Here is a 16,786-nt window from a genome sequence, read left to right on the forward strand (position 1 = left end):
TCCTACCTTATTTTTGGTATGGTCATGGAACCATTTGCCCACCTTATATAGGTCTCAGCTGGTGTCTCCAGGATAACAATAGGCAAAATGGACCATCACATTTGGTTCTTTGATATGATTGTTGCCCTCTCCCACCCCTCTCTATACCCATCAGCTATAGTAGATACAAGTAACTGTATCAGATCAGCTTATATAAGCAAAACACTTGCAAACCTGTGCTGTTCATCATTGGTCTATCTAATATCAACAAGAAGGAATTCTCAGCCAAATGGCCTTTTACGTGGGCAGATGGTAGTATTCTATACTTATTAGGGTATTTCCTTCACTCCCATTCACTACAATCACCAGGAATAAAACAGCGTAATAATGGTACATTCAACTTAAATTTGAGCAGAATACCCCTTTAAGATGTTCTTTGTCAGTTAAAGTGTCACTGTCTTTTTTTTTTTTTTTGCAGAAATCAGGCGATTTTAAGAAACTTTGTAATTGGGTTTATTATGCAAATAAGCCATTATCTGCATTCGAAAACACTTTCCCCAGGTCCCCCCCCCCCCCCCTCCTCTCTCTCATTCACTGCCCATTATCAGGAAATCTCAACTAGTTTACATCAGTCGAGTCCTGTCTAATCTATGGAGTGGGGAGGGGGAAGATTAGTCGCCAGCAGAGAACAAAGGATTACACAGCGGGAGCTGTATGAAAGCTGGTATTCAGAGGTCAGAGAGATCAGTGTTGACTTCAAAGGAGATAGCCCGGTGATGTAGCTGTAAATTAACTCTTTGTTGTCCTGTTTTAGTGCCTCATCTCCCTCCACCCCTCTTCTCTTCATACAGAACCATAAAGACAGGGGGGGGAGATTCAAACTGCTTTTTCATGATAAAAATGCATTTTTCGCCTAACATACCCAGTTTCTTAAAAATCGCCTTTACTATTGCTTTCTGCAAAAAAAAATTTAAACGACAGTGATACTTTAATTTGGTTTCATGTTTTATCTCTATGCAGTTTTGTTTGCTCCTTCCCTTTCTTTGGGCTACCTTGTACAGCTCCCTATGAATCCAGCACTCATTTAGCTGTAATGCCGCACCGGGATCTCACCTGGAAGCCTTTCTGAGCTTATAAGTGCTTGTGATTACTATAAGCATTTGATGTATTGATCGCATGGACGGTTTGTATTTCAAAGTTTAATAAAAACACCTACCTCAATTTCATGATCGTAATGATCACATGTGAACCATTTACGCCAAACTCTCATAGTAGTGTGAGTATCATTGCGGCTCAGGTTAAGCAACACATAGTCCTGGGACTTGTCCTTAACTGGGGGCCAATCCCCTTCTACATGAGCATCCTGAATATGGTATAATTATTACAGAAGGTTAATACATGTAAACAGGCTGGTGGTAATAAAGATTTGAATTTAGGTCATGTGATGCTCAACTAAGTAAACCAGTAAATTACACCTCTATCTTCAAACTGTTCCCACCTGTCTCCTGCTTCTAAAATCTGATGAGGAACAACCAACCTTTAGGAAACCAGCTGAAGGAGCATTATATAGGAATAGACTGAGACTCTGCAGTGTGAATTAGGGGTAAAAAATACTACAGTATGTCACTAATCTATCACTTTAGTATCCTCAGTATCCTATGTACAAGAATAACTACTATAATACTGTTCCCTATACACAAGAATATAACTACTATAATACTGTTCCCTATACACAAGAATATAATTACTTTAATACTGCAACTATATACAAGAATATAACTACTATAATACTGCCCCCTATATACAGGGATATAACTACTATAATACTGCCCCCTATATACAAGAATATAACTACTATAATACTGCACCTATATACAAGAATACTGCACCTATATACAAGAATACTGCTCCTATATACAAGAATATAACTACTATAATACTGCCCCCTATATACAAGAATATAACTACTATATTACTGCCCCTATATACAAGAATACAACTACTATAATACTGCACCTATATACTGTACAAGAATATAACTACTATAATACTGCTATATACAAGAATATAACTGCTATAATACTGCTCCTATATACAAGAATATAACTACTATAATACTGCTCCTATATACAGGAATATAACTACTATAATACTGCCTCCTATATACAGGAATATAACTACTATAATACTGCCCCTATATACAGGAATATAACTACTATAATACTGCTCCTATATACAAGAATATAACTACTATAATACTGCTCCTATATACAGAAATATAACTACTATAATACTGCCTCCTATATACAGGAATATAACTACTATAATACTGCTCCCTATATACAAGAATATAACTACTATAATACTGCTCATATATACAGGAATATAACTACTATAATATTGCTCCTATATACAGGAATAAAACTACTATAATACTGTTCCCTATATACAGGAATATAACTACTATAATACTGTTCCCTATATACAGGAATATAACTACTATAATACTACTCCTATATACAAGAATATAACTACTATAATACTGCTCCTATATACAAGAATATGACTACTATAATACTGCTCCTATATACAAGAATATAACTACTATAATACTGCTCCTATATACAAGAATATAACTACTATAATACTGCTCCTATATACAAGAATATAACTGCTATAATACTGCTCCTATATACAAGAATATAACTACTATACTACTGCTCCTATATACAAGAATATAACTACTATAATACTGCCCCCTATATACAAGAATATAACTACTATAATACTGTTCCCTATATACAAGAATATAACTACTATAATACTGCTCCTATATACAAGAATATAACTACTATAATAGTGCACTCTGGAGATAAATGGCAGCTTTATGGATCATACTGGCATGATATACAATCATCCCTTACTCCTTAGTACATGGAGATGACCTTGATATTAGACTTACATAAAAATATGACTCATTGTGTTCGTTCCATCCGGCCACGACAAAGTCAGTCTTATTCAGTGATTTATCGGGAGCTAAACCCAGAGCTATAGAGGAGGCAATAGGTGTCTGTATCTGGATAGAAATCTCCTGGACTTCTCTGTCGTATCCCCAACTTAAAAGAACAATGTCCTCCCGTTCCTGAGATGTCATCTCCCTGGATGACGATAAATCAAGAGGTCCCCGCGAGCCCAGGACATGGAGAACCCCGACCAGGAGCAGAAAGGCACATCTCCACATGGATCCTTTCCTAATCTTCATGGTGAGGAGGTCTGGACGGGTCGGTGCAGGGCATAGTGACCACTCCTAAAAGAGTCCATTCATTAATAAGGGTCAGTGACGTTTTACAGGATTTTCCTAATTTATATTTTATTCCTCCTTTCTGTGTTGGTGTCACTGAATCTCACAGTTATCTTATCAAGACTCAAGGTGCCAGAATATTATATTCCAGGTTGTGATATGATTTCTCAATTCTTGCCAAAAATTATACGAGAATTAAATTGTTCATTCGTAACATTGTAGACATCCAGTTTACCAAGTACGGTGGTCACGGTATATGGTGGGAAAAGTGATGACATGAAGCTGAGTAAAAACATTAAAACCTGCCCCAAGATGGGCTAAAGTGGTCATTGGACATATTATGCTGTTACATAGGGAGAAAAATATACTCAACAACTCGCCAAGACCTCACTAGTCACAAAGGACCACAGGAGAATTTTTTTTAAAAAGGTTCTGTCTTTCTGGGCCAAAGAATATTTTTTGCTTAAATTCCCTGCATTAGAGTCTCCGCTGGAAGGGTGCCCACTTTCTCTTTCCTTGAGATCCTTTGGAACTACTGAGCTCTACAGTCATGGTTGCCATGGGTGTATCAATAGCTATCGTAGAAGTGTTGAGCGAGCTAAGACCCATTGAAATTGAGACTCAAGCATTTAACAGGGTACCACCTATTTGGCAGAGTGGATGGTACCTGGTTAACCATGAAATCTTACAAAGTGACAGTCTGACCACCCCAGGGGGCTCAGCCAATTAGCGGCTAAGGCTGGACTACACTGCAGCTGCTGATTGGCTGAGCAGCAAAACTTTCTGCCCCCTTGCTATACCCATTATGCATAATTACATTGATTTTTACAATACCATATATTAATTTACCGTAAATAAAGTCTCAGTGATGATAGGCTATGGAGCCTGTTTTGGTATGCCCCTGTCCAAAACTATATGGCCATCCCTGTATAGGCACCGTTGGAGTATTTTAGTAATACCAACCACCTGGCTCCTATCCTTATCTAGTGTATAGTTCAGTTATAGATTCAGTTCTCACCAGTAACAGATGTTCATATTACACAACCTCCTCCTTATAAATGGGGTTTTACATTTCAATAGATAAGGAAGCAGGTTTTGTGTCTATGATAAGGGAAATATATGCAGGAAAAACTCAGAGTTAATGGCTTAGATTAGTGATACTTCTGCTATACACCGAGAAGACACTGGGAAGCTCCGTAATTATGGGGGGTAACAATAAAATGTTGAGCGGCCTTATCAAGCTCAGATGACGTGTTCCACTGGTCAAGTTATTCTTGAGATGTGAACTATATGGGTAAGAATTATGAAACACCCCACTGACCAGTTGCTTAGTGCCCCATGTATCTAGTGGTTTTATGTCCCATACAGCCCCTTAGTGGAAGTGATTTAGTCTTTTAGAGAAAAAATATAGTCCAAGATAGTCCACTTTGGTCAGTATTTTAGCACCTTAACCAATCTGAAGGAACCATTGGTTTTAATGCCTCGGTAACTGGTCTCATACAGTGACCTATGACTCTTCTTCCATATTTTGGTGCTCTAGCCCCCATTGTAATTTTGGTTCAGTAGCCAGCTCTTGGTGACCACTGGTTTCGTGTAGCAGACAATACTATTAGTTGTACAACAGTTTTAATAATCAAGACCCTAACCTGACCAACTCATCGTCTAATCACTTTCCTTTAGTAGATTGTTTCCCCCAATGTTTATTCAGTCTCCAACCTATGGTGTTCAATGATTTAGCTTATTCAACAGCCCTTGGGTAGCCCATGTCTATGTATTTAGTATCAGTGTCAAGAGAGTTCTTGTTGTCAAGTAATTTGGTGTTTTCTTGTGTTGAATGATTTAGTATCCCAGACCATCCCCGATACCTAGTGGTATAGCTTCCCTTATTCATCAGGTACTCTCAGCTCACCTCTGTATTGGAGAATCTATTCTCTACAGGTTCGAACAACCCTCATTATAAGCTAGTATGGGGACTACCTTGGAGGAGGAACATTTGTAATATGGTTTCGGAAAGTCATTGGCCAACTGATTTGCCCACCAGTAATGGTGACCTTCTCCAAAAGCTAAAGCGGCTCAGCCAGCATGATGGCACATTATTACTATCACAGATCATTCATTGGTTGGGATAAAGAAACCATAATTGTGATGCAGTTGGCAGATCAAGCGGCCGTAATCCGTTCTTCCTGAGATGATCTGCGCGTTATGCAAACATTGCTATTGAAGAAAGACACTAAGTACTTAAGCAGTGTTGACAAAGCATAAAATGATCAAGAAATTAACTCTGAATAGAGCGCAACGTGACATATAAGAACATGACAGACGTATCAATCTGGATAGACAAAAAAAGTCAACAGTGGAAAAAACTTTACAGGCAAAAGCTAAATTCTCACAAGGACATCTTGTCTCTGTGCCGGCATGTCTAGAGGAGGACAGGAGGATTACACCACCTTGTATATGTTACATGTCATGCAGAACAAGGACAGGGAGGGAAGACGCCTTATAATGTATAGTAAGTAGTGGTCCATGTAGTCCTACAAAAAGACAGTACAAGGCAAAAATGTTGGCTCAGAGGCCCACGTCCTTCTATTTCTGGACACTAGCACCTCTAACTTCCGTATCCTTCCCTTAGAGGAGAAAATAAAGTGAATCATAAGATGGGCATACTACATAAGAAAATTCATACACCACCACACTCTAAGTAATGTCAAGACTTCTGTCAACCATATTGCTTGTATGATACATTGTCAATAATTCCCATAGCTCATAATTACTAGACTACTGGAATACAATACATAATACACTAGTATGTATTTTTTTTTTCTGTCACTTCGTAGGTCATCTTGTTTCAGCTCCAGTCGGCTTGGCTTTGGACAGTTTTTTAGTTCCATTTTTGATTCATCTTCTGGTCATGACTTCAGCTTCTAACTATAATCTCACTCTTTTCTCTTCTATAGATTTCAGTCTATCATTATTATGTATCCAGGTAACTATTCCATTCAACCACATTCTTTTCTAAGGACTATGTTTAAGGGCCAGTTCACACGGAGTAAAACTGGCGGAATTCTCCGCCGCGGAATCCTGCCAGCCTCCGTGTCATACTGGCCATCTATGGGAGGCTCGTGTGTGAGTGGACATGTCAATTCTTTCAAGCTGAGAGGCGTGGAGAGAGGAGGTGGGCGAGCCTCCCATAGACTGCCAGTATCACACGGAGGCTGGCGGGATTCGGATTATCGCCAGTTTTACTCCTTGTGAACTCAGCCTAAGGTTATGATCCCAATGCAAAAAAATGCTAATCTTTTGGGGTTGAAGGGTGAAGAGAATTCCTTAAACTTCTATCTATCTAAAATTGGTCAACTAGGACAGATCTAACAACATCTTATAAGATATACATTACTCAATTATGAAATAGAGTACATGAATGATTGACTTCAAATGGGTTCCCTTGGGACATCGGTATGGTAAACAACCATTATTACCGTATGTCAAAGCCTAGACCCACTGAAGGACCCTGTTGTTGGATCTCTCTCGTGGACCAAACCATATGTGATATAGTTGTTATATAATACCTGTAATCATTAGTCATAAATTAGGATTCCATTTATACCTATGCTCAGATGGAAACTTGATGTATTTCCAGCTCAGTGATATTTACTCTGTGGCTAACATATTAAGCAGAGTTACTAAGGATTGTTGTATGAAAAGTCCTTGTAGAATCGTCATGCAGAATATTCTGGCAGAAAGACGACCATGACCTGAGCAAATGTCACTAAGCATTCATGAAAACAAGGTGCAATGGAGGTATAAGCAGGACTGTAAAGAACAATAACATCTTCTATCTATTATGATGGGAATTAGGGTGGCACTACCGTCATCCTGAGACAGGCGCTTGCCTGTTGTTATTGCTCAGTCTATGGTTCAGAATATTTACCCTGTTTGAGCAGCAAGATTTTTTAATTCCTGTTTATTTATAATACGGTTTATTATTCCCCTTGGACATGACCTGTACCGTCCTTTCTCATTGGATCGTGGCCGGCACTGACCTGTATCTATCCTATTATGCTTTGGTTATTGGATCTGTTGTTGGTATCAGAGACCATTCTTGGAAAGCAACATAGTGATTTTCCTACACAAACCCTATAGCCCATGCAGGACGTGCAAAGGTTAATTTATATGTAAAAGATTTGCAGTCTTTTTCCCTGTAGATTTTTCTATTTGTAGACTGACATTCCGTGCAGGCAATAACTGACCACTCGGTTCTCCAGATTTAAATCACTTGCATTTTATGTAAATAATAAGTAAAAATAAACGTATGCGGTGTCACATAAAACACTAAACAAAAAGTGATCAAAAGGTTCTATCTATGTAAAAATGAAACTGATAAACAAAACAACCCTTCCTCTCCATGCACAGCTCCGTAGGTGGAAAAAAGCTTTAAGGGGGTCATTACAAAGTACAATTGATCCTGCAAAAAACAAGCCCCCATGTGGCTCTGTAGTTGTAACATTGAAAGAATAATGGTTTTTTAGAAGGCAAATAAGAAAAAAATGAAAACCCAAGAACAAAAAGGGTTAATCACCAATGGTTAATCAAAAATTTCCATATTTGAATTTATACATGGCACAGGAAAGACAAGTAGGTGGATAATGCAGTTTATTTAGGCCAAGAAGAAACAGAGCCATGGTTCCATCCTCGACTCCAAGAGGAGATTGATCAGGTCCATGATGGGATCTATCATAAAAAAATTGCCATCCAGGCGAGGTTGAAGGTGATGATGTAGAGTACCATAATGTAATTCTCATTTCCTGAATCCTTGAATGGTACGATCATATCTACAAGTTCAACATGGTCACCTGGGGGAGCTGCAAAGAAGGTTTCTCTCACCACCCCTAAAATAAGAAAGAGGACAAAGAAAAAAAATGAGAAGATGTTCCTAAGACCAAAAAGAGTGTAAGCATGAGGGTACCTTATAAGACCTCCACAATGGAAATGTTGTGGTGATTGATGAAGCCTATGAAGTTTCTACACTGGGAATACACCTTTGGAAGTATCATCATCCTCATTGTTACGGACATGTCTAAAGGATCCCGCCATGGCAGCAACAGGTTACATGGAATGATGAGGATCTACTGTTGCCAACATAGACTTTTCTATTTCTGCAACTTTTGACCAACAAGTATCCACCAACAATGTCTACGTCTGATGGTCGGGCATCTTCCTACATAAATCACGTCTTTGTTTACCTTCCTCTTCTGTGATTTCGATGTCTTGCGGCAATTGCCATGTCCCTGGAGTGATCTCTGTCATGCTGAAGGCTTGTATGACGATAAGTATAAGCAGCAGGGTCTTTACATCCATGTTCAGACTGATACTAGTCTTCCTTCCTTGTCTTTCGTTGATGGGCTTTATCCTCTTATGTTTATGTCCTGCTCTTATAGAAGTTAATGGGTGGTTACTCTACCTCCTTTCCAGAATGTGATGTCACAGTGGGTACAAGGCCGTGATGTCATCACAAACAACAGAGCTCACAGACTGAACGGGGAAGTCTGGGTCACATGATCGAAACTGAATAATCGTTAACAGTTCTGTTATTTTGAACCCCTTTAATTTCCGTAGTGACATATGTATTATTCAGAGTGTGTTACCTTTACTTACAAGAACTACTGAATCCGAAGCCAAAGGCTCAGAAGAGGCACACTGACCAAGATCGATCGAGCCTGCCTGTGTTGCCCATAGCAACCAATCACAGATCAGCTTTGATGTCTCATAGTGCTCTGGTAAAATGAAAGCTGAGCTGTGATTGGTTGCTATGGGCAACCAATTGATAAATTTGCCCATCATGTCTTTGCCAGTTTTTCCACTGTCCTCTTTTATTCTTTGCTGACACAGCCACATCTCTATTAGTTCCCTAAAGAAAAACTTGTGGCCCTCCAGCTTTTGTGAAACTACAATTCCCATCATGCCCGGACAGACGGCTGTCCAGGCATGATGGGAATTGTAGTTTTGCAACAGCTAGAGGGCCCACGTGTTTGATACCTGCGCCCTATGGAAACCTGGAAACAGCTGAATGCTATATGTGGCTGTTTCCTTGATCCCATAGAGAATTAGGCCCTATTCACACGTCCGTGGTTCTCTCTGCAGTTGCGAACCTACAGTACAACTTTGGACATAACATAGGGCCAATAGATTTCAGTGGACCTTTCACACATCAGTACGTGTAAACGGGGCCCTAATCTGTTCCACAAAACAAATGCAAAGGTCCTAGTGCGGACCTGAATTTGCAGCATGGATTGTTATCTTCCATGTAGCGGTCCGTAAAGCATGGAACACTACTGATGCACATTCGTAGTGCAGTCATGGTCGCTGGTCCGCAGTTGCGGGCTGCACTACGGAAGTTTTTATTAACTGGTAAAAAGGGGGTGACCTGATTTCCAGCCTTTTAAATGAATGAACAATCGTGAGGCATGGTGTTATCCTCTGCTCTATTGGGTGCCTATTACTGTGCCAGAGACCAGGCTCGCTGGTGCACCCTATGGCACTTTAGTGGGCGAGTCCAACCCTGGCCTCTGTTAACAGATTAGTCACGGCTTGTAATTTTCCATTGTAACTCGCAATAAGATTTTTCTCAAAGAAATAAAGTTCGGAAGAAAATCCCATTAGCCATTTCTATTTTGTGGAATTATCCCATTGGCAGCTTGAGCCAACAATATACAGTATTGTGCAAGCCGAGTTTAATATCCATGAAAAGTACTCAGAAATGTGTACGCTTTATTGGCTAAACATCTACTGACATAAGGGCTTATGGGACTGATAAGAGGTTGTTGAGGAGCTGGGGTCATTGGGTTAATATTCTTATTTTCCAGTGTGGGCCCGCTGTGAGATGGTGTGGGACCCGTCAGGTGAAGGTTAATGTGGGGCCCGCAGGGTGTCTGCCTCATTCGTAGCTTTATCTCCTGATCTCAGTCTCATTCAGAAGTTAATGTCCATGGTATCTTGTCATTAATCTGTAATGAATTGTCCCTCTCGGCACTGCCGGAACCCGACAGGAAGCTCACACGAGAGGGAGAGGATGGTGAAGCCTCTGGCTTATTTACATATAACTGGGCTGGTGGAAAATATAGGAAAAATACTTAAATGATATTTCAACATCTTAAAGGGTTTGTCCATTTTAGAAAAGCCAGTTCAGGACCCTCAAACTGTGTAGAGTGGAGAATGAATACAAAGAGTGTTTCACAATGTGGAGGACCCATCCTGATCATCTATACCCAGACAATCCATTGATTAAAGAGCACGGTATAATGTTGTATTCCCCCCCCGCTAGGAAATCAAGTATGAGTCCTCTGCTGATCACAATAAAGACCATATTAGATGGCTCGACTCTCTCTGTAAGTGAGCGCCAATTTGCTAGATCACACTCATTTACTGATCCTATTAGATGGCTTGATAATCATGCGGCCATGGCTATGCAGACATTGTTATCCCTTGTTTTCTTTGGGCCATTGGCCATATATCACCGTTTACACGGAGTGATGTGCGGCCTATGATTTTTAAGCATGATGTAAGACAATGATCAGCAGATGACTGAATGATTGCCTTCACCATGGCTGATCGTTGCTCTTACACGGATATGCGTCTACCTGATTTGGCTAGGTGGGAGCAATGCCTAATAGACCACTATGGCAAACAGATCACTGATCTCAGGGAAACCAGCCTAAGAAGACACTGTCGGCTGCTAGGTCCTTCCCTGGAGGGATATCTGTTTAGTTCCCTGTTTTGAGACTCGTAACTAACGCTCCATGGACCGTTTATCCAGCAGCCGACAGTGTCTCCTTTGACTAGTCTCCCTGAGATCCGAGATCTGTTTGCCGTATCAGTTTGGGTGCGGTATTGCAGCTATTGAAGAGAATAGACCTGAGCTGTAATACTACACACAACCTGAGGACAGGGGGGGTGCTGTTTTTACATGAAAGTAGATGTGTTTTTTCTAATTCTGGATAACCCCTTTAACTAGTCCTTTTGGACCAAATTGACGGCACATCAGTGCACATACTTAACCACTGCTCCATTTGTGGTTGTTGTTTAGTACCTGAGGTGACGTAGATACTGGTGTTTGTCACCTCAGCCGGAGGTGTTAGTTGTCGTGACGCCAGTGCTAGTCCAGCACACAGATGTAATGTTGGTACCTGTTTTTGTAGTATGGTTGGCTGTATTCCCCAAATGGTCGGTGACCTGCTGGGTTGTTGCGGGTCCCTTGGGCTCTTGTCATGGCAGCCCTGAGTGGCAACTGACCCACCTGAAATGTTGGTACTGCCACCCACAGAAGGGGGAAAAATAACCCAGAGGATGAGAGAGTCCTGTTAGTATAAAAATATCACAGCTTTAATGTAGAACTTTGCAGGTTATGGTACACGGTTTCACAAGCAAAAAATCTTTATACACTCTGGAATGCTTGACGTTAGTGCTTGAAGGAGGTGCTTGAGAGAAGTAAGAGAGGTAGTTGTAGCGGTGCTTGTAGAGTAAAGAGTAGAGCAGAAGAGAGGAGTTTGCCAGCAACCCAGTGTAGCTTTGTATACTCTGTCGGAACTTTTAGTTGATATATCTTCAATAATGTGTTACTCAAACTCCAGTATAGACAATGTCTTAACACTTTCTGCCCTCTGGTATCGCAGAACCCATGCCAGTAGGGTAGTACGAGCCCCAGCTGTGGTTATCTGGGCGTAGCTAGTTGTCCGAGGTTTCCCAGTTACCTGCGCTGCGCAGTAGGATTTGTAGACCTTTACTTTTATGGTTGCTTTGTCCTACTGAGGCTAGTTCCTATTTTGTCAGGATACTGCCCTGCTCTGTATAGACATGTTCCTGGTGTGGGTTAGGGTTGGCCTTGGTTACTACTCTCCCTTGTTGTGTGCCTAGCACTGCATAGTAGATATAGTAGTAGTGGTAGAAGAAGTGTTGGTCTCTAACTGCATCTGTTTACACTTGTAACTAGAATCCACTACAGGGGCCTTCTGTATGCCTGCCTGTGAGGGGTGTGGATGAGTGTACGCAGGAGCAAGAAGAAAATTAATAGGTGGAAAAGAAAAGGGCACCTCCTATTGGTCAGCCTGGAACACATGGCACACACAAAACATTAACCCATGACCTTCTTCAGCTGTGCAATACATATAAGGATACAAACACTAGCACCTAGTGGGGAAACTTCATCCACCACTTAATTTGAGAGAAGGAGATTTTTAACAGGTGCACAGGAGAGAGACAAACACCAGTGGTGGGACACCACACATTCACTTTGTATAGGACCACTATCATCAAAAGTATGGGGTCTCTTGTCCCCCAGGTAAAAGGAGCAACAGTGCATATGCTCAGCCTCTGCTACATGCACGTACTATAGGACTTAAAGGTGGTTGTCCAGGCTCACAAAAACATGGCTGCATTCTTCCTGAAACAGAAGAGCAGTGACTGAGCATATGTGTTGCCATTCCTTTTACCCAGGGGCAAAGGGCTTCTGTTCTTGTGATCCCAGTAGTTGGGCCCCCACATACTCACTAGTTATCCCTTATTCTGTGAATAGGTAACAGGTTTTTTTTTTAAGTTGAGATAACCCCTTCAAATGACAAGGACCTGGGCAGTTTTCAAGTGGCTGTAGAATTGATTTAGGAGTCATAGAATGTGGAAAACAAACACCAAGGGGAACTCTACAGTGCTGTCTTATAGTAAGATTCTGTACATTGCCCATAGCAACCAATCACAGCTCAGCTTTAATTTCTCACATTGCTCTGGTAAAATGAAAGCTGAGCTATGATTGGTTGCTATGGGAATCTTACTATAAGACAGCACCATAAATCATCAAGACCGTCTCCTCTGGGTGTCAAAACTTAAAATAATGTGGGCCTATTACGAGACCTCCAGACCAACCAATCACAGCCCAGCTTTCATTTTACCAGAGCAATGTGAGAAATATAAGCTGAACTCTGATTGGTTGTTGTGCACAACAATGTTATACATTGCGATAAATATCACTTAAATTGTTAATTCCCCCTCCATGTTATTTCCATCACCCCTGGGCCCAATCCATTGTTTGTAGTTTCTCTATAGAGGAGAGACTACCACTCAGTAGTAATAAGTAGGGGACCAACCATGACAGGGTTCTTTCTCTCTCGGGGCCCCATGGAGGCTAGTATAACATAACATGGGTTCCTTTATTTTCTCATCTCCTGTGATATCTGGACATAATTATCCAAACTAACCATAAACTCCAGGTCATTGCCCCCGCAGCCTCCTACACTTATTAGTCAGGGATATCTGCTCTTAATCTGCCATCGGAAATGAGGGTATCACATGTCCATAATCCGACCTGACGATAGTATCAGAGAGCTCCCATAGTGTTACACCTGATGTGGAACCTTCTTGTAATGTCTTCACGCTCTATGATTTTATTGCTTCTCACATTCCATCACATCCGATATCCTCACACAACCCCCACCGGCCGGCTCGCCTCCTCTCTGAAGGACACAGCTGTGTTATGGCAGCGGTGTGCACAGGGACGTAGCTATAGGGGCTCAGAGGAAGACTTCACCCCAAGGCCCTTGTGTCTCCTTCTACTGCACATCAGTAATGGGGGGCTCTACATCCAGCTCCAGGGGTAACAAGGCTGAGACTGACAATGACTTTGTCTGGAGCAGGGATGGGGAAGCTGCGGCCCTCTAGCTGGTGCAAAACTACAGTACATTTCCCATCATGCCTGGACCCCTAAATGAATAAACCCCAGACCAGATCCCATAAATAAATACAGACAAACCCCCACTGGCCTTACTTATAGACCCCCAGATCAGATCCTATAAATAAATATATACAGATACCCCACTGTCCTTACTAATAGACCCCCGATACCCATAAGGAAATACAGACCCCCAATGGCCTTACTAATAGACCGCCAGATCCCATAAGTAAATATAGACCCCCCAATGGCCTTACTTATAGACCCCCAGATCAGATCCTATAAATAAATATACAGTATACAGATAACCCACTATCCTTACTTATAGACCCCCAGACCACATAAGGAAATAAAGACCCCCCAATGGTCTTACTAATAGACGGCCAGATCCCATAAGTAAATATAGTAAATATAGACCCCCCCAATGGCCTTACTAATAGACCCCAGATGCCATAAAAAAAAAAAAAAAAAAAAATTTATATATATATATATATATATATATATATATATATATATATATATATATACAGATACCCCACCGGCCTTAATAATAGACCCAGATCAATGTACACTGATACTGACCACACAGACCATACAGATCACATACCACATTAAACATTAGACTTATAGACACCCTAGAATGGACCCTCTAAATGAGCACTACCCCCAACCCCAGTGTATACCATGCCCATGACAGTGCCCATAAGCATAGTCAGACCCTCTTAGACCCCCTATATAAACACACACCTGCTAAAAAGGTACATATTCTCTTGACCCCAGAGACCCCAAACTAATAGAAAGCGCACAACCCTGTGTCCATAAAGTAAAAGACGCCCCTAAACACATGCAGAAACAGAAGAAAAGGGGGCTGGGGGGATGGGGAACAGTGAGTATAACTCACAGATGGGCAGTGTTGCCTGTAGCTTTCTTTGGATAAAGAATAAAGATGTCTGACAGATATAAAACATGCATTGCGGTGTTGGATTGCTATTTCTAGTAAGCCAACCACCTTAGGTCCTAGAGATAGCAATCCCCGAAAGACACTGACCCCCGAAAAACACTGACCCTACACATCTGTGATCCCATCCACTTTAGTTAGAAAACCAGTGGAATTATAGAGATTTATCAAACATGGTGTAAAGTGAGACTGGCTCAGTCGCCCCTAGCAACCAATCAGATTCCACCTTTCATTTTCCAAAGAGTCTGTGAGGAATGAAAGGTGGAATCTGATTGGTTGCTAGGGGCGACTGAGCCAGTCTCACTTTACACCATGTTTGATAAATCTCCCCCATCATAATCCTAACAATAAGTCATATAATATAGGAGGCGGTGGTAGGGTGACTGACGCTTCGCTTTTATTTAAGTCTTTACCACAAACTTTAAACAGACTTTAGAGTTTTTTTATGTGGCACAGTAACCATTGTGCACCCTTAGGTACTAGATCAAAGTGTGACTGCCACCTCTGCACCCCCTATATCTACACCCCTTATATCTGCCTTTAAATCCACCACTAGAAATAAATCTTCCCCTTGTGGAATTCAGAGGTTTCAGGCTGCATTTCTACATAGTGGCCACTAGATGTCACTCATCACTGTGAAAACTTATGATATCTGCCAATCACATGGAAAAGTTTACTATATTTTATTAAAGTGCTTTACAACTTTACATATTAGTATATAGCAGCCAACTGTATCTGTAACCGTCTCTGTTACCCGCAGGGTGGAGTTCTGTATGCTGCAGGTAAAATATATTCCTGGAATGTGTATTCAGAGGCTGAAAACCTGCCCAGATCTACCTAATACGTCTCAGAGGGATGGCTAATACTCCGACTTTATGGACCCTGGCTGCATAATCCACAATTATGTACATAAGAACATAAAATACAAGGGGTCCTGTACTGACCTGAGATGCGAACAGTATCCGAACTGTACAATACAGTCGTATGCAAGAGGCCACTTGATGCCTGTAGCTATTGTAATACAGGTTTAAAGGGGCAAATATTTTTAAAAGTTTCAGACAATTATATAGATTTGTAAGTTACTTCTATTTAAACATCTCAAGTCTTCCAGTACTTATCAGCTGCTGTATGTCCTGCAGGAAGTGGTGTATTCTCTCCAGACTGACACAGTGCTCTCTGCTGCCACCTCTGTCCATGTCAGGAACTGTCCAGAGCAGCAGCAAATCCCCATAGAAAACCTCTCCTGCTCTGGACAGTTCCTGACATGGACAGAGGTGGCAGCAGAGAGCACTGTGTCAGACTCACATAAGTTAGGAACCCACAGGAATCAGGAACCTTGAGGCGGTGTGTGGGCTTATGCACTAACCATTGATGTTAGTAGTATATAGTGCTGATGAGCAGATGGTCAGTCATAAGTTTATGGATGTGCTACCATGTCTTTTTTTCTCTCCATAGAATCCCATTGTAATACAGGAACACTGGGCAGAATGCAGACGGTAGGTGGTACAGACTGTATACAGCGGCACACAGGTGGGATACAGATGGCTATAGCTTGTGTCAGTATAACTTCTCTTCCTTTACATCTAAAGCTTCATGACTGTATAATGAAAAGGTATGACACCTTCTTATTTGTTCACATTTCCCACATTCTGACCCCATCTGTCTAATGTCCCCGATCACATCCACATCTGCATTCACAATCCATGGAGTTTGTGTCTATTTAGTGACGTAACTTTCCCAGTCCTCTGCCTATTCATAGTAGGAGAATAGAGGGATCTAAGGGCGGCTACAGACATGACTGGGGTCTCAATGAGTCTAATGTAGGAGCCGGACTGGG

The 16,786-nt window shown here is 41.2% G+C and overlaps 1 long non-coding RNA gene across 1 annotated transcript; it reads right to left on the minus strand.

Moving 5' to 3' along the window:
- Nucleotides 1–7,913: 7,913 nt before the first annotated feature.
- LOC138798397 (uncharacterized) lies at nt 7,914–8,921 on the minus strand. Its single transcript, XR_011364070.1, has 2 exons — nt 8,521–8,921; nt 7,914–8,166 (listed from the first exon to the last, which is right to left on the minus strand). It is a non-coding gene; the product is annotated as an uncharacterized lncRNA (long non-coding RNA).
- Nucleotides 8,922–16,786: the final 7,865 nt, after the last annotated feature.

Source organism: Dendropsophus ebraccatus, chromosome 8 (assembly GCF_027789765.1).
Source record: "Dendropsophus ebraccatus isolate aDenEbr1 chromosome 8, aDenEbr1.pat, whole genome shotgun sequence".
Taxonomy (NCBI): Eukaryota; Metazoa; Chordata; class Amphibia; order Anura; family Hylidae; genus Dendropsophus; species Dendropsophus ebraccatus.